We start from the raw sequence: 18966 nt of genomic DNA, 5'->3' as shown, positions 1-18966 counted from the left end.
CCATAAGTAAAATCGGGCTTGGCTTCTAATTTTTTCTCTTAAATGTCTAGGTGCAGTCGTGGGAAACTCTTTAGTCACTAAGTAGTTCACTATGTCGGCATACCAAGGCAAAACACTAGACACACTATAAAGTCTCTCATCGGGAAATAAATCACTCAACTCATTCCTCAAAACTCCAGTCTCTATCCTACTCAAATGATCAGCCACAAGGTTCTCTTTACCCTTCTTATCTTTAATTTCTAAGTCGAATTCTTGCAACAGTAAAATCCACCTAGTCAATCTAGGCTTGGCTTCTTTTTTATGCAAAAAATATTTAAGAGCACTATGGTCAGAAAATACGACTTTGACTCCTAGCAAATACGCTCTAAATTTTTCTAAGGCAAAGGCTATGGCATAGAGTTCTTTCTCGGTTGTGGTGTAATTGCACTGAGCTGGGTTTAATAGCTCACTAGCATACCTAATAATATAAGACTCCCTACCATTTCTTTGTCCTAATGCCGCACCAATAGCCTTATCACTAGCATCACATAGAATGTTGAAGGGTAATGCATAATTTGGTCCTTGAATGATAGGTGCCGTGATCAATTTTTGTTGCAATTCATCGAAAGATTTTTTACAATTCTCATTAAATTCGAATGTGACATCCTTACCTAGCAATCCACATAAAGATGAAGATATTTGAGAAAAATTCTTGATAAACTGACGGTAAAACCCTACATGCCCCAAGAAGGATCGAATTCCTTTCACAGTACTCAGATAAGGTAAGTTTTTAATCACCTCAACTTTGGCTTGGTCGACTTCTAATCCTCTAGCTGAAACGACATGATCCAATACTACACCTTTCTCAACCATGAGATGACATTTCTTAAAATTCAATATCAGATTAGTCTCAATGCAACGCCTAAGCACTAACACAAGATGATGCAAACACTGATCAAATGAATCACCATAAACAATAAACTCATCCATAAACACTTCCATTAAATATGAAATAAAATCTAAAAAAATACTCGTTATACGTCGTTGGAATGTGGCTGGGGCATTGCACAATCCGAAGGGCATTCTCTTGAAAGCATAAGTTCCAAATGGGCAAGTGAAAGTGGTCTTCTCTTGATCCTTAGGTGCGATGGGTACCTGTAAATAACCTGAATAGCCATCTAAGAAACAAAAATGTGAGCGTCCAGCTAACCTTTCTAACATTTGATCCATGAATGGGAGTGGGTAGTGGTCTTTTTTGGTGGCTTTGTTCAGCTTCCTATAGTCTATACAAACCCGCCAACCGTTCTGCACTCTTGTAGGAATTTCTAGCCCTTCTTCGTTGGTAACTATTGTGGTTCCTCCTTTCTTAGGGACAACATGAATCGGACTTACCCATTTTGAATCTGCTATAGGATAAATAATATCAGCTTCTAACCATTTTAAAATTTCAGTCTTAACCACCTCCATCATTGGTGGATTCAATCGGCGTTGGGGGTCTATTTTAGGGACTAAGTTTGGTTCTAAGGCTATCTTGTGAGTGCATAAAGTCGTACTAAGCCCCCTAATATCGGCTAGTGTTCACCGAAGGCTTCTCTATGCTCCCTAAGAGCTCTAAGCAGTTTGGATTCTTGGATTTCGGTTAGGGTGTTTGACACTATTAATGGCAAGGTTTGATTTTCACCTAAAAAGATGTACTTTAAATTTTCAGGCAGCTCTTTTAACTCCAATTTAGGTGGTGAAATCAGTGAGGGAATTTGCTTATCAGTCACCGTAAGGTTAGGGAGGATCGGCTAAAAGCGTGTCAATTGAGGCGAGCCTAATGCACAAATCGAATTAATTAAAGAATCAGAAATGATAAATTCTTGCTCATCGATATTCAAAATTCTTTTAGCTAGAACACTTTTTAACTCGTCATCCTCTCCTAATTCATAAAAATTTTGAACAAAATTATCAATTACATAAAGGCAAAGACATAATTAATATCAGTGGGATATCTCATAGCATCAAATATATTAAATTTTATTATCTCACCATCAAATTCCATAAATTCCCTTTATGTACATCAATTTTCGTTCTAGCGGTATTAAGGAAAGGTCTACCTAAAAGTAAGGGCACATCAATCGAATTATCATTAGGTCCCATGTCTAAAACATAGAAATTGGCTGGAAAGACTAACTCATTTACTTGCACTAGAACATCTTCTAAAACGCCATCAGGGTAAGCATTACTCCTATCCGCAAGTTGAATTATCAGTCCTGTTTCTTTTAATGAACCTAATTGTACTTTTTCGTAGATACTTTTAGGCAGGACATTTATAGAAGCTCCTAAATCAAGCATATCTCTATCGAGTTTAAGGTCTCCTATCTTACAAGGTATCAAAAACATTCCTGGATCTTTGCATTTAGGTGGGAGTTTCTTTTGAAATACTGCAGATACATTTTCGCCCAAACTAATCTTCTTATTTCCAATTAATTTCATTTTAGATGTGCATAATTCTTTCAAAAACTTAGCATATCTAGGCATTTGTTTATTGCATCAATTAATGGAATGTTAACTTGTACCTTGCGGAAAGTTTCCAGAATTTCAGCATTGACGTCGTCTGACTTTTCCTTCCTCAAGCGCTGTGGAAATGGAGCTTTCAGCGCATAAAATCGCTGCTGGTCATTAGCGTTCGAGTGTTTTTTCACTTGAGGCTCAAAGACCTACGCTTCCTGCTCAGAACTTGCTACCTTGTGCGAAATAGTGGGCTATTGTAGGTGCGATTTTTCTGCCTCCCTTGAGGCTTTTCGTGACAATTGCGAATCAGCCTTTGGCATGACTAAATTCTCCTCTGTTCTATCATTGAATCAGACTTTTTGTACCTGAGTCTCGCTCTCTTCATCGCTGTTTTGGACCTTTTTCAATATAGGTCTTAATTCCTTCCCGCTTCGCAAGGTTACAGCACTAACATTATCCCTTGGATTCCTCACTGGCTATGATGGCAATCGGTTATTCACTTGTGCTTGCAAGTTCCCAAGGTTAACATCGGTTGATGAGGCTCTAGTTTGCAATTACTTCACGACTAATTCTAACACTTGGAATCTTCCATCGGTTTCCTTCTTTTGGTCAGACATCATCTTCATCATTTGTTCAAGCATGGTATGGGTCTTAGTTTCGGCACTTTTGATGGGGTTGTTGTGACATATTATATGGTCAGGAATTTTACTGCTCAAATCCCGAGGGTGTGGCTCGGTTTTGATATCTAAAACTAGGGTGATCTCTCCATCCCTCGTTATAAGTAGCTGAGTATGGGTCCTACCTTCTCTGATTTGGAAAAACAGGGTTAGCTTCCCCTTCCTGTAATGTCGGACACATATCTGTGATATGCCCTTCCAAACAAAAAATACCACACAGTGAAGCTTTCGAATTACTTCTAGTCATCAACTTACTTACCATAGCCGTTAAATTAGCTAATTGAGCCTCCATCATACTCGATTGGCCCTCATCCATTCGTTTACCCAAATCTGACCTCTTAAGACCGAATTGCTGTGTATTTTGTGCCATATTAGCAATCAAATTTCGGGCTTGCTCAGGTGTTTTATCAACCAAGGCACCTCCACTCGTTGCATCGATCATTCCTCGATCTTGTGGTGTCAACCCCTCATAAAAGTATTGCACTAAGTGCTGCTCACTAATCTGATGCTGCGGACAACTCGCACATAACCGTTTAAATCTTTCCCAATACTCATATAATGACTCACCTACCAGCTGCTTAATTCCACAAATTTCTTTCGTAATTGACCCTATCCTTGATGCCGGAAAGAACTTCTTAAGAAAAGCTTTATGTAACCCTGTCTAAGTCGTGAATGAACCCGGCGGCATATAATATAACCAATCCTTTGCCAAACCTTGTAATGAGAAAGGGAAGGCTCGGAGCTTGATTTGTTCCTCTTCAATGCCATCTGGCTGCATAGTTGAACAAGTAATTATAAATTCATTAATATGTTGGTAAGGGTGCTCACCTGGTAGTCCATTGAATTTCGGCAACAAAATCAGGAATCCCGAGTTTTAATGGCCTATCAAGGGTGGGATAAGTGATAGATGGTGGTTGTGCAGCTAAGTTAGGTGCAGCCAATTGCTTCAAGGTCTGGTTGGCCATGTCGATTTCTTCTAAAACATTAGGCTTAATGTGGAGGTTGTGATATTCGGCTTGTTGATCAGTGATGTTAACAGGGAACTTCGATGTTCATCGTCTGCTCCTTAATAACATATACTAAAGGAATTATTCTATTTACATAAACAAAAACAAGAAAACAAAATAAGTCTGAAAATCAAATAGATTTGACTACGTCGCTTCCCCGGCAACGGCGCCAAAATTTGGTAGCTGTCGTTATGACCATCGAATTAAATCCGCTATTCAACCAATATTAACTGGTAATATAGAGTAAATAGGGAATCATCCCACGAAGAAGCTCGTGTTAAACCTATTTGAAGAGAATTGAAATTAAGGTAATGTAAAACGCATGCAAGAAAGGAAAGAGGGTTTATCCTTCAATGTTTGCTAAAAAGGACCTAAGTAACGAACAAGTTTTTAACTTCAATTACGAATGCTAAAAATTATCAAAACAATGAGAAAGAATGCTTAGTTATTGACTCCTTAATCCTCCAAGCACAAGTTCTTTGTGACCTCTAATTATCCTAGTACACTAATTCGGCAGCAAGGCTGAAAAATCACTTACGAAGCGACTTCCTATCCCCAGTAAATTTTATTCAATTAGAGAACATTCAAAATTGAAGACCTACCTTTAATTATCTCTTTGTTGACTAATTAAAGGTGCATTTCGTGTTTTAGAGACTTCACCTAGCATTAACCAAAGAAAATCCTCCAACGGCTTCTAAAATTAAATCCGAAGTTGTTTTAATTAGCTACAGGCCAATTAGTCATCACCAATTCTAAGTTTAATTAAGAAATTCGATTACTCAATTTGCACTTAGATGATTATAAGAAAATTCTTAAATTAAATAGGTGATCAATCCAATTGATTTAGAAAAATTCCTTGAGCGATAAAACAAACAATTCAAGAATACCGAATTTGAATTTAAAACAAAATAAATCTTCAAATCCCTTATGCTCGGTTTCATAAGTGTCTAACTAAGCTTAAGTAATTTAGCCACTCATAGCAAGTAAAACAAGGCAAGAATCAATTGTAAACAACATGAATTGCGAACTTAATCTTGTAAAAGAAAACTTCTCAAATTGTCGAGCTTCCCTCCTCTCAACTAGCTGAAATTTTGGGGCTGCTATTCCAGCTGCTTGATCGGCCTTTGCTGGTTCAATTAGAAACTTTTTTCTTGCTTGAGTGCCACGAACCCACTCTGCTATCTGTTCTCTCTGTTTTCGACTCCCTTTTTAAGCTGCTGAATGCCTCTTTTTATGGAACAATAAAATCCAAAACTCAAAACCTAATCTGCTCCCTTTTCTTATCCCGTCGCACAAAAATAGCTCCAACTCACTAGATTTTCACTTCAATTTTACTTCTCAAGGCTGAAACGGGGTCCCTTGCTTTAATTAGAATCGGTCACCACTCCAAAATGGGAATTAAATAATTCCCTTGCTGACTTTGTCGCACATTCGGGCTGCTGCACTTCTAATTGGACCGAATTTTCTTCTTTTGTCCCAATGTCTTTTGTGCTAATTTTGGTAACTTAAATTTTATATTTTGACCATGTCAATTTAATTCTTCGAAACCAGCATATGATCATCCTTATCCAATAGCTTCATTCATGAGAATCAGATTTTAAATTGAACCCATTCGGACATCCAAATATCCCTAACCTGCGCATGGCTTAAAATTAACATTAAATTGTCGAATTGGAGCGAAAATAAATTATTACGGCATGGAATGTACTTAATGTAATTTAGGCTGGTTTAAAATCCAGTTGATCAAAGATTAATCAACAAATTAGATAATTTAGTTGAATAAGTTAAGCTCAAAATTGAACTTAACAATCGTCCAACCCTTTTCCCTAAAAATTTCAATTAATTCTAATCGTCTCCTTTCTTATTTTTTTTGCACACCCGTCCCTAAACCCTTAAAGTTAAGACCCTTCAGCTCCTTATGTCCAACTCATGTCCAACGTGGCAAGTTAATTGGCCATGTCATGTTCCGTTAAGCCTGTAACTGAAAATGTTAGTTGGTGACTGATTTGTCACTTTTTTATAACGTTAGTGATTGGTTTGTTATTGTTCTAAAGTTTTGTAACTGAGTTGTAACTTTTCAAATTTTAGTAATTGTTTTGTTATTTTAATCAAAGTTGAGTGACTACCGGTATATTTTACCCATTTTATTTCATTTAACTTAATTTTTAATTAAGATCATTTTTACTCCGAAATTAAAAAAAAAACCTTATCAATAAAAAACTCCTTCCCACACCTATTAATCATATTTTTATTACATTTGAATTATTATTTCTAATTTTTGAGTTTAACTTTTTTACACTTTGAAACAGTATATAATTAACATTACAATTAATTTTTTGTCAACATAATCATGTAAATATAGTATTCGCACATCTTATTTGAGTAAATAGGAGTAAATGAGATAAAAGTAAGAAATAAGATTTAATTTGGTATTTAATGTTTTGATTAAATATTAATATTTAATTGCATGTATTTAGGTTGCTTATTATTTTTCTTTTAGGGAATAAATCATAGTTTTAGGATGATCCTAAAAATATAGTTTTTAGGTACCAATAAAATAGTGACACGCCATAAAATTTTAAAGATAACAAAGTACTATTATACACTCATCCATATCTAATATCTTCTCCAACTTAATTTAACTTTGATTAAATTAATTAAAATAATTATTTTTAAAATTATAAACAAACATCTTTTCTACTTTTGCAAATTTTAATCATTCTATTTTTTTTCATAAGTTAATATTTTTTATTTTTGTGCAACCAATTTTTTCTTTAAATTTAGTAATTTTTGTGCAAATGTTTCTATGTCATTAACACATAATTTTGGTGATTATTTTACCCTAAACCCTGAATCTTGAGGTTTAAGGTTTGGGGTTTGAGTTTTAGGTTTGAGTTTAAGGTTTATGTTTAGGGTTTAAGGGTTTAAGATTTAAAGTTTGGGTTTAAGGTTCAAATGTTTGGGGTAATGACTTATGAGTTTAGGGTCTAGGGTCTAGGGTTTAGGGTTTGGATTTATGGTGAAAGGGTTTAAGGTTATGAGTTTGAGTTTATGGTTTTGGCTTAGGGTTTAGGGTTCAAGATTTGAGTTTTAGGTGTTGGGTTTGAGTTTGGGGTTTGGGATTTTAGGTTTTGGGTTTGAGTTTCTAGAGTTAAAGTTTAGTGTTTAGTGTTTAGGGTTTGAGATTTTAGATTTAGTTTTTCTGGTTTAATGTTTAGGGTTTAAGATTTAATATTATGGTTTGAGTTTAGTTTTGGGGTTTAGGGTTCTAGATTATTGGTTTGAGATTCTATAATTTTAGGTTTAATGTTTAGGGTTTAGGTTCATGATTTAAGGGTTAAGGTTATATGTTTGAGTTTAAGGTCTGGGCTTATAGGTTTTGGGTTTAAGGTTCGTGATTCTAGATTTATGGTTTAGGATTTAGGGTTACGAGTAAAAGTTTAGGGTTAGGGTTTTAGGTTTTCAATTTAGGGTTCGAGATTCTAAAGTTAATAATCAAGGTTTTTTATTTGAGTTTAACGTTAAGGGTTATGGTGTTTAGGGTTTAAGGTTCATGTTTATGGGTTCGAGTTTTGAGTTTGGGTTTTAAAATTTAGGGTTAAAAGCTTGAGGTTTTAAGTTTATGCTTTAGGGTTTAAGTTTAGGGTTTTGGCTTTTAGGTATTTGGTTTAGGGTAAAAATTTTATCAAAATTGTTGAAATGTACATGTTTATTTATCATAATTTTGTTAATTTTTTATCCTAAATCCTTACTAAAAAATTAGAGCCCTAAACCCTAAACTCAAACACAACCCTTAACTCAAAACTATAAAACCATAAAACCCTAAATATAGAATATCAAAACCATGAACAATAAACCCTAAGCCCAACCTTAAACTCGAGCCCATAACAATGAACCCTTAAACCCTAAACATAAACCTTAAACCCCAAACTTGTAACTCACAATTCATACCTCAACCCTAAATCATAAAACCAAAACCCTAAATCATAAAACCAAAACCCTAAAACACAAACCATTGAACCCTAAACCTAAACAATAAACCCTAAACTCAAAACCCAAACTCAAACCCTAAACTTTAAATCCCAAACCTTAAACTTTGAGGTTCAGGGTTTAAAGTTTATGTTCAGGGTTCGAGTTCATGGTTCAAGATTTTGGGTTTGATTTTCAAGGTAAAATAATTACCAAAACTATGTGCCAATGACATGTGAAAAATTGCACAAAAATTACTACTTTTTTAAAGTGGTTGTATAAAAATAAAAAAAATATCAACTTATGGAAAAAAATAAAACGAATAAAATTTGCAAAAGAAGAAAAGATGTTTGTTTATAATTTTAAAAATTAATTATTTTAAGCAGTTTAATTAAAGTTAAAATAAATTGGAGAAGATACTAGATTGTTTTTCATTACAAAAAAATTTATTTCATACCAACAATTATATATTGTGGTGGACTCTAATCTAAATAGGTTTCTTCGGCGAAAAGGGACAGAATGGGGAAATGGGACGATCCAGATTTATCAGAGCTATCCAAGAATTTCAAGCTTTGAATTGAGGGTTTTCTCATAGTGTAAAACTTATTTGATTGTTAGAATTTTTTTTCTTAAATCACTCATGAAATTTTCTAGGACAGTATTAAGGATCCCATCAAAAACTTACAACATCTTGCCAAACAAAGGCTAAGAGAAAAAAGAGAACAGGTATTACTAACATAAAATCTATGATTGGATTCAAAAAAGCATAGGCCTCGGGCAATTTGGCGAATAAAAAACCACTCGAAAAAAGGGTTGAATTAAAATAGATACGGATCAAATTAAAGATATTAAGCATAACAAAATTTTGTTCTTGGAGATAATTTTGATTGAGTTATTAATATGTTTTTTGATATAAGGAAAAAAAAAAGAAGAAAGGAAACTAAGGTAGACTAAACAATACTTCTTTGAACTCACCCAATCAAAAAAAAGCCTTCAATTCTTACAACAGAATAGAAGAAATCATACTTTCATACAATATCTTAATTGAATTCTATGTAGTGATCAATAAATTCAATTTAATTCTCTATCCATACGTGCAAAAATTGTAGCAAGAATCTAATCTATTCCATAGTTATAGCTATTTGGAACTGGAATTGACGAATAAGGAATACCCATATTAGTGTTTAGTAGTTTCAAATAGAAATCTAAATGGGGCGTGGCCAAGTGGTAAGGCAACGGGTTTTGGATGAGTATATAATAATACTTTGTTATGTTTAAACTTTTATGACGTGTCACTATTTTATTGATGCCTAAACACTATAATTTTTAGGATTATCCTAATATAATTATTCCCTTTCTTTTAATCTTACATTTTAAAGTTATTTATAAAATTACAAATTTTATACATTTTAAAATTTAAGATTTAATATTTAGCAAAACAATTTCATTTATAAAAGTACAAATTTTGATATATACATTTTATTTCTACCGATGATTCAAACTAATCAACATAGATAAAATATTGTTGGTGTATACTTCGTAACTATTTATTCTTCTTATCTTATATGATATATGTTTTTCATATGATCTTCACTTAATAGTGGTTTTTTCTTTATTTTTAAAATTTTAAGCATGTTGTTCTATGATAACAAGTGACCTTTATAATTTGTTATTTTGTATTTGATTAGATATTTATTTGTAAATGTTGACAGCTTATCTCTTAACATCCCATTGATAGCTCACAAATCTCAGCTAATTTCATATTTTTATATTTGGGGATTGGATTAATGTTGACTCTAAAAATATATAAAATTGTTTTTAGCTCTTTCATCATAACTCTTATGAATTTCTGGTGATTTATAATTGATTTTTCAGAATTTTATTTAAACTATTATTTTATTCGATTGAGACTCATGAGAATTAAATTATATTGTTTTATTGCCAAATTTCACGAATTTTTACTTCATTAAATAATTGGTGAACTTAATGATCAAAACTATGCGATTAGAATGAATTCCGATGTGATTGGCCCCTAAAAGGTGACATGCATGGCCAACCAAGGGGAGCTGAATTGTTAGTTGATCCATACATGCAAGATGAACATATTACACATACAAATTAGCAAGGAAAAATTACCCTACAAGTTCAAATAAATTCATCCCGAATTGAGAGTTAAATTTTCCAAAGCTGAAGAAAGGAAAAGGCCCGAAATGATTAATTGGAAGGACTTATGCATTAAGGAAATCAATAGCCCAAACCGTCCATATAATTTCCCATTTCAACTATTTTTTAACTGATTTTAAACTTTGCAAAAAGGCCCAAAAATTCACTTCAAAACCATTACAACCCTTTTTCTCATTAAGGCATCCCTCACTTATTCTCTCATTCACTCTCCCTTTTTTCTAAGCATTTTCTCTCTTTCTTTTCAAAAGAAGAAAAGCTTCTTCAAGTGTGAGTAATTCGGTTATAAGCTTATTCATGCTTATTTGTGCTGTTCCAAAGAGAATGAACAGGAAGAATCGTATGCACCACTATGACAACCACTTTGAAACACCTAGAGTTCTTCTTTCCCTTGTTTTTTTCTTGTTCTGTTCCAGCTACTGAAAACATGTTTATTTTGTGTTCTTGTGTTTTCTTGCCAATCACTACATTCTAATCTTGTTATACTGGAATGAAGCTTTATGTTTATGATTCAATAAAATCTTGATGGAATTATTTTGTGCATTTGGTGGTGTTCACTTAGTTGAGTAAAATCTTGTTTATTTATTGACGCTACGTGATGTTGATAAATAATTGAGTTACTTAATTTAATCCGAGAGGATGATTGCTAATTGACGCAATACTTGAGTTTGATTGATTAAAAGATTAATTAGTTAAATTAATTAATTATGTCAAGAGTTACTAACCTTACATAATCTCTCGAATGTTTGATTAAACTTGTTTCAGTATAGACTTAATTATTGTTACTTCAAATATTCTTTAGAGTTGCATTTGACATAGGGATATGCGATAAACCTATAGGACTAAATGTAGTAACTTCGGGAGGAGCATACTAGTGATTAATTTGTTGCAAGTTACACATATATTGTTACCTCATTCTATTTTGTAGTACCAATGCTCGAGAGGGTAGCTAGAATTAAGGTTAGTGGCTCACCAATTATGCCAAGATTTTCGTAATAATTTCATTTGGACTAAATTGAATAGAGGCAGAAGTAGATTATATTCTAGCATTATTTGATATTAATAACCCATTTTTTAAAGTACTCATTAGTCTGTTGAAATTTGCATACATATAGGATAGAATCATTTAGTTTAATTAATTGCAAAATCCCTCTTTATAATTGTTTTCTTTCTAAATTCTTATTTAAATTATTTTCACAAATCTTGGCTACATGTTCAGTCCCTGAGGAGACGATACTCGTATACATACTATTTTATTACTTGTTATGATTGTGTACACTTGTATATAATTTTCAATTATTTTTACACACCGAGACAAGTTTTTGACGCTGTTGCCGGTGACTATTATTTCTGTTATTATTTGTGAAAATTATTTTAAAATTATAATTTAATTTAATTTAATTTAATTTAATTTTTCTTTTCAGGTGTTTATGAGCATTGATTAAATCACTAATTTACTCCTAGTATACCCTAAAATTGAACAAACCTTTAGACAAAGAGGAAGACAAGCCAAATAGATGAATCCTAATCAATATCAAGGAAATAGAGTTGCTTATGCTCGTAATCCAGTCCTTATTGCTAATGACAGGGACTGAGCCATCAGGTAATATGTCGTGCCTCTTTTCAATGAGCTTCACTGAGGTATTGTTAGACCCGAAATTAAGGCACCGCAATTTGAGTTGAAGAGTGTTATTTTCCAGATGCTTCAAGCATAGGTCAATTTAGTGGAATGCCCACTAATGATCCACACCTTCACCTTTGATTGTTCTTGGAGATGAGTGATTCTTTTAAATTAACTCGGATGACAGAAGATGCCCTAACGTTAAATTTTTTCCTATACTCCTTAAGAGACAGAATCAAAGCCTAGATCAATTCATTACCACCTGGTCCAATTTCTACATGGCAAGAATTGGCAGAATGTTTCCTAAGTATTTCCCATTATGTAGGAGGGACTTATTCTATATTGACCAACCATATCCCTCTACATCGATTGTGGTATATCCAACACTAGCCTTTATAGAACAACCAGTTACGGTGTATGTTTGACTGTATCAAACTTTACTACTCACGATGTTGAGATTATGATGATCTCAAGTCTGAGGATCATATACATATTAATCACTATGAGTAATGTCGTGACAATTACATAATAATCCAAGAAACATACTCATAATGGGTCAGTCCAATATGTTGTTCTCTAACACACATATTCATGCATCGATTCTAATATTCCATATCAATGATAACTCTTTATCATCAATCAACTACATGTTAGTCTTAATGCGTTATTGTTGTCCTATCCAACAATAATACTTGACTAAGGATCTTTTAAGAATACTCATATTATTCTTAGGACATTATTAGAAAACAGTTTATTTATACACACAGAAAAGAAACTGAAATAATAATGGTAACGCCTTATATTAATAAACATGATAAATCAAGTATGTTATTACAACCATCTCATGATTGATCTTTGGGCATACTCTAACAGGGATTCCACACTGCATTTAGCTGAAGACGTTCTATAATGGTCTCAATGCACATACGAGGACGGCAGTAGATGCGTCTGCAAATGTTGCTCTCATTTCTAATTCTTATAATGAGGCTTATGAAATTATTGAGAGAATTACATACAACAATTACCAATAGTCAACCAATCGAGCAACTTCAGGAAGACAAGTAACATGAGTTCATGAAGTTGATGCATTCACTTCACTAGAAGCTCAAGTATCATCTATCTTTTCAATGCTTAAAAGATTTACTACTAATGGTCTTAATAGTGTTACACTATAGCCACCAAGTCAATTTGAACCCATTTTCTATGTGTATTTTGGGGATGAACATCGGTTTGAAAATTGCTCATCAAACCCTAAGTTCATTTATTACAGGGGTAATCAGAACCAGAACAAAAATAAGCAAGGACCATAGTCTAATTTCTATAACCCTTCATGGCGAAACCATCCAAACTTTTCTTAAAATAACCAAGGAACTGGACCTAGTAACACCTATATGCAGCTAGATTAAATCAACCACTTGGATTTGCCTAGAAAGTTTAAAAAACCACCACAAGCTAAATCTTCCAATAATTTAGAGAGCTTGTTGAAGGAATATATGGTAAAGAATTATGTCAACTTGAGGAATTTGGAGTATCAAATGGGCTAATTGGCTACTAAACTCTGGGTTAGACCATAAGGAGCTTTTTTAAGTAATACGAAGATTCTAAGAAATCCTAGTAAAGAGCATTGCAAAGCGGTCATTTTACGAAGTGAGAAGACTTTGGAGCTTAAGGTGGTTGAGGTTGAGAATAAGCCTATAGAAGAGGAGAGAGTTCAACCGGAAGTTGAAATTTTTGCTCTATAGAAGTTGAATTTCGAAAATTCTAACAAGGTAAATCCTAACTTAGTCAATTCTGATAATCTAACACCTGTGTCAGATGTAAATAGAAAACCTCAGAAGATTCGTCCAATCGAAGCCAAGGTTCTACCTCCTCCACATCTGCAAAGGCTGAAGGAACAGGAGTAAGAGGTACAGTTAAAGAAGTTCTTAGGAAACTTCATATCAGTATTCCATTGGTCAAAGCCTTAAAATAGATGCATAATTATGTTAAGTTCGTGAAAGATATTTTTTTCCAAAAAGAGGAGACTTGGGGAATTTGAAATTGTCGCGCGGAGAAAGGAATGTAGGCACATTTGTGCAAAATAAGTTACCCAAAAGATGAAGCACTACAGCAAAACAGACTTTTAGCGGCGTTTTTTTAGGCCTTTAGCGGCGCTTTTAAATGCCACTAAAAGTGAAAGCGCCGCAAAAAGTGCCGCTATAGACAACGCCGCTAAATTTAGCTGCGTTTATGTGAAAAAACGCTGCTAAAGATCATGGCCTTTAGCGCGCTTTTATCACAAACGCTGCTAAAGATCATGACCTTTAATGGCGCTTCTATCACAAACGCCGCTAAAGATCATGACCTTTAGCGGCACTTTTTGTCACAAACGCCGCTAAAAGTCATGCCCTTTAGCGACGCTTTTGTCACAAATGCTGCTAAAGAACATGACCTTTAGCGGCGCTTTTATCACAAAGGCCGCTAAAAAACAAATCTTTAACGGCGCCTTTCGCAAAAATGCCGCTAAAAATATAACCTTTTAAAATATATATTTTAATCAAATAATATTTATTTTTATGATAAATATTATTTAAATTAAATTTTCTATGAAAATTTTAACTTTAAAACTAAATATAAAAATTAATGAATTTAATTTTAGAATTTAAAATAATAAATTAATAACACAATTAAAATCCAAAAGTTAGAACTCAAGTTGTCGTAAATATTAAAGTAAAAATAAATATTTAGAATCAAAACTAAAATAAATAATACACATGAGAAACAGACTGACTAGTTGAACTTGCCTATGACTATACACATTGCAAGGTAATAAAAAATACAATGCAGTCTGCTGCACCATCTTTGATCCGCAAGTTTTATTGAAGGCATTCCAAACTATATCTTGCAATATAAATATGCATTACTCATAAGAAAGATAAAGGGTACAAACCACACATGTAGGGAGAGGAAAAGTGATAGAAAACATAAATTTATGCGTGTAAATACAAAATGCTTCAAACACAACCTAATTGTGATTCATAATAGATATTACCTCCACTTCTGCTGAAGAGTAAGCTAGATCCAAGTTCTGAAACAGAATAAGTTTTCCAAACTCGTGTGCATCCCGCAAACTTTCTTCCCAACGCTGAAACAATGTAGGAAGTAGTTTAAGATCAGCTTAAAGAATGTAGACTAATTTTCCCACAAATAACAACAATCAAAGTAGGCTATGAAAATAATTTAAACAACTGGTTTAGGAGTAACAGAGGAGTGCTTACGAGTTCTCCAAACCATTTGCTCCTATCCTGTAAGCATGAATAAACAACAAAATGTAAGTACTTCTTCACAGGAAATATCCTCATCAAAGAGAACAACAGAGGGATAACAGGATAGTAAATCTGCAATAAGGGGGAAAGCAGAAACTTGCAAGCATGATATTGTACAGGATGATGAGGATTAAACAAATAAATTTATTCATCCAAAAAGAAATACGAGTAGAAGCAATAACCAAGTAGGAGAAACAATAAAATGAGACCACATTATTCTTCCAATAAATGTTAAAAGAAGTTGAAATTTGAGATCATGTGATTTAAAAAAAAAAGATCCAACGCAGGAGGGAAAAAAATAGGCTATAAAGTGAGGTGAACAAAGAAAGAAAAGGTGTCACAAGATTTACCTATCACCTATATAGTAATACAAGAACTGCAACAAAGCCATCACGTCAAACAATAGCATAATAACAATTGAATTTTGCAAAATAATCACATCTTTCTTAACAAATTAGTAATTGTCATTGTGTGTCTTTCAATGCAACTACCAATCAAATATGATGTACTAAAACGAGGCATGTATCTCAAAATAAAGGATACTGATTCATCAAAGATGTCTTTCCCACTCTAAAATACAAGAAAAATATCAAAAGGAATTAAGGATATGACAATTACAAACAAATCAAGACTGCAAAAATAAAATAAAATAAAACATACCCACTATCACCTAGAACAATTACAGAAAATGTAAAAAATATAACTTAGATAAAAACCAACCATAATCTCGAGCAGGATAATTTGCAGAAGAGATTTCAGCAGTTCCTTTTGGATTGTCTGAATGGCATACAGCTACAGGCTTGTCATTTAATTCAGGATGGCTCCTGATAACCACCGAGACAAAAAAAAAACAATCTTGAAGCAACATTTAGTATCAATCCAAAACCACATGTACAAAGAAGAGAAGGTAGTCCTCCATAGACATCTACATGTTTGTAACTCATCCTAAAAGTCTAATCCCATATACTCCATTATCAATTATGAATTATCAATACAACTATGGTATTAAAAAAGTAAGAGGATAGACAACAAAAAGTCAAGGTTAAAAGCTCAATTACCATGTCAATATGGATAATGGGAGTCTTTTGAGTACCAGTAGAGACATTCGAATGAGACTTCGTAAAACATAAATGAAAAAGAAGTGTGATTGTCGTAGGTGTATTGACTTGGTGTTGCTGGAAATGGGAAATTTGGGGGCAAATTTTGAGATAAAAAGGGAAAAAGAATCGATCAAATTCAACAACTAGCAGCTCCTCTGCCTGTAAAATTAAAGAACTCTCTAATGAGCATGCAAAAACTAAATCCCCACAAAAAAAATCAAATTCTAAAAGCTCCTTCAAATTACCCTATCTTTTCAAAATCCACAACCCAATAAATTGAGAAATTAACAAAGATTCTTTCAACATCATTTCCAAGTAATCCACAATACACCCAAAAACCCACCCTTTTACGCAATCGAAACACCAAAAACAGACCCAAAACCAAGAATCGATTAATCAATGACAATTGAAACAAGAAATTGGATTTCGAAAAAAATACTAGAAAGGGGGAAATGGAAGAAAAAGAATTGACCTTGGTAGTGGGACCCTTTGAAGGGGCCCACTGTAAATTAGAATCCTCATTCTCGAGACTGTCGAGGGAATCTCGATTGGAAGAATAGTAGTAATCTTCATCTCTGCTCGCAGAATCCTCCATCAACAGATCGATCAATCAAACACGAACCCAAATTTTATCTCTACTATGACAAATTATTGTTATTCTTGTTATAATATCTCAAAACACAGAAAAAGAAAATGAGGTAAAAAGGGGAAAAAGAGAGAACTTTAAATAAAATTTTCTGTAAAAATCATGAATTTGTTGAAAAATTTGAATCGATTCTCTTTTCCAGCTATAAATTTAACTATTGAATCGAAAAAAGAGTGTAAGAGAAGAAGGCAAAAGGGTAAAAAGGGTCTTGAGCTTATTGTCGTCTCCTGGGTATGCTTGATTTGCCTAGCTTCGAATCTCGGTTACCCAAGATCCCATATATATCCATCTTTTTCGTTACTTTGGTTTCTCTGTTGTAATCCAAAATTACTTGGTCTCACCTCTCAACTCTTGCAAGAAAACCTCAAAGTGAAGAAGAAATTAGGAGAGGCGCAGTTTAGGGTTTGGATTTGGTTAAAAAATGAGAGTTTTTTTAACTATAAGAGGGGGGTTGTTTGCCTAAGATTTAGTACGGCACCGTTTTTCTTCTCTCGAAACAGTGTAATTTATAATTAATTTTGGGGAAATGGCGCAATTTTTTAAACTAAAATAATTTTTGCTGCGTTTTTGGAAAATTTCGCTATTGCCTAATTTTTGCGGCATTTTTCATAAAAACGTCACAAAAAATTATTTCATTTTGAATAAAACGATGTTGGTTTGCTTTGCTAATTTTGCGGTTAAAATTATCAATGTAGCAATTAAAAAATGGTAAAATAATTTTGTAATCTTTAATGTTTGTAATTTATATTAATTTGGTCTTTTCTTTAAAAGTATATAAATATTATAAAATAAAAGTTTAAAATCTTTTAAGATTTTTAAAAAAATTAAAATCTTTTAAAATTTATTTTAAAATTTATTTTAAAATTTTAAATCATGAAAAATATAAAACCTTTCAACATTTAGAAATATATATGTTATTTACTCTTTAAATGATAATTACAAATGTTCACTATCCATACAACCCACCTAGTCCAAAATATGGTTAGGCTTAGATTTATATTTTTTAAGCTTAGGCTAGCCGAACTTAGCCTGTTTTACCATTTAAAATAATAAAAATATAAACAGGTTATATTGACATTATTTTTAATAATTAAATTTAAATATAAAATAATTTTTATTGTTTTTAAATAATGAAATGGGTGATTCGGGTAAAACGAGCTTGAAGTTGGAAAAGTTTTTAAAATTGGGCATTGGCACAGCCTGGTCTGGCTTGGCCCACTAATATTTTTAATAGTAATAAAACCTTTGCAAAGTTTAAGCTATTCAATCAATTCTTATTTGATCACGGCGGGGGCAAGGCAAAATAAAAAACTCACATTGGGTTTAAGGATAATCAGGCTCGAACTGATACTTCTACCACGTCAAGGTGACACTTTACCGCTAAGTTATATCCCTTCCCTCCCCCATCAAGAAATGGAACTGACTAATCCTAAGCCAAATGATTGGGAAACTCAACAATGCAAATTCTTATTAAAAAAAGGGATATCCTAGAGCAGAATAAGAATGAAAATTAACCCTGTACTTGTTAAAACGTTGCGAAACTATTTAATGTCAAATTCTTTGAAAATATTTAAAAACTTAGTATTACTGTTTTCTTATTCTCTCAACAAACATAATGCAGATTTAACAGTTTTAAATACACCGAAATGATTTTAAAGAACCAAATCTTCACACAATTTTGAAGAACTAAATTAATATTATCTCTTTTACAATTATATAAGAAATTAATTAATATATAAATTAGAAAACACTAGTTAAATTAATCTAAACCCTAAACCATAAACTTAAATCTTAAAACCCTAAAACTCTAAACCCTTAACACATAACCTCTAAACTTTAAACCTAAGCTTTTAAACCATAAACCGTAAACCCATAATCCATAAACCTTAAAATAGTAACTTCTAAACCTTAAACTCTAAACCATATACCCTAAACCAAAAACCCTAAACTATAGTGATAATAAATTCAATATTTTAAAATTAATA

General features: G+C 32.8%; 1 long non-coding RNA gene across 5 annotated transcripts; it reads right to left on the bottom strand.

The window, feature by feature from the left end:
* Window positions 1-12706: 12706 nt before the first annotated feature.
* LOC105783244 (uncharacterized) lies at window positions 12707-17433 on the bottom strand. Of its 5 annotated transcripts, none has more exons than XR_008192966.1 (6): window positions 16808-17432; window positions 16294-16494; window positions 15956-16059; window positions 15188-15214; window positions 14962-15054; window positions 12707-13807 (listed from the first exon to the last, which is right to left on the bottom strand). It is a non-coding gene; the product is annotated as an uncharacterized LOC105783244 (long non-coding RNA). The 5 variants fall into 5 exon arrangements; XR_001130027.2 differs by having other exon boundaries at window positions 12707-13816; window positions 16808-17431; XR_008192968.1 differs by lacking the exon at window positions 12707-13807 and adding an exon at window positions 14611-14804 and having other exon boundaries at window positions 16808-17433.
* Window positions 17434-18966: the final 1533 nt, after the last annotated feature.

Source organism: Gossypium raimondii, chromosome 13, assembly GCF_025698545.1.
Source record: "Gossypium raimondii isolate GPD5lz chromosome 13, ASM2569854v1, whole genome shotgun sequence".
Classification (NCBI taxonomy): domain Eukaryota; kingdom Viridiplantae; phylum Streptophyta; class Magnoliopsida; order Malvales; family Malvaceae; genus Gossypium; species Gossypium raimondii.
This window is presented reverse-complemented; position numbering and strand designations above follow the sequence as displayed.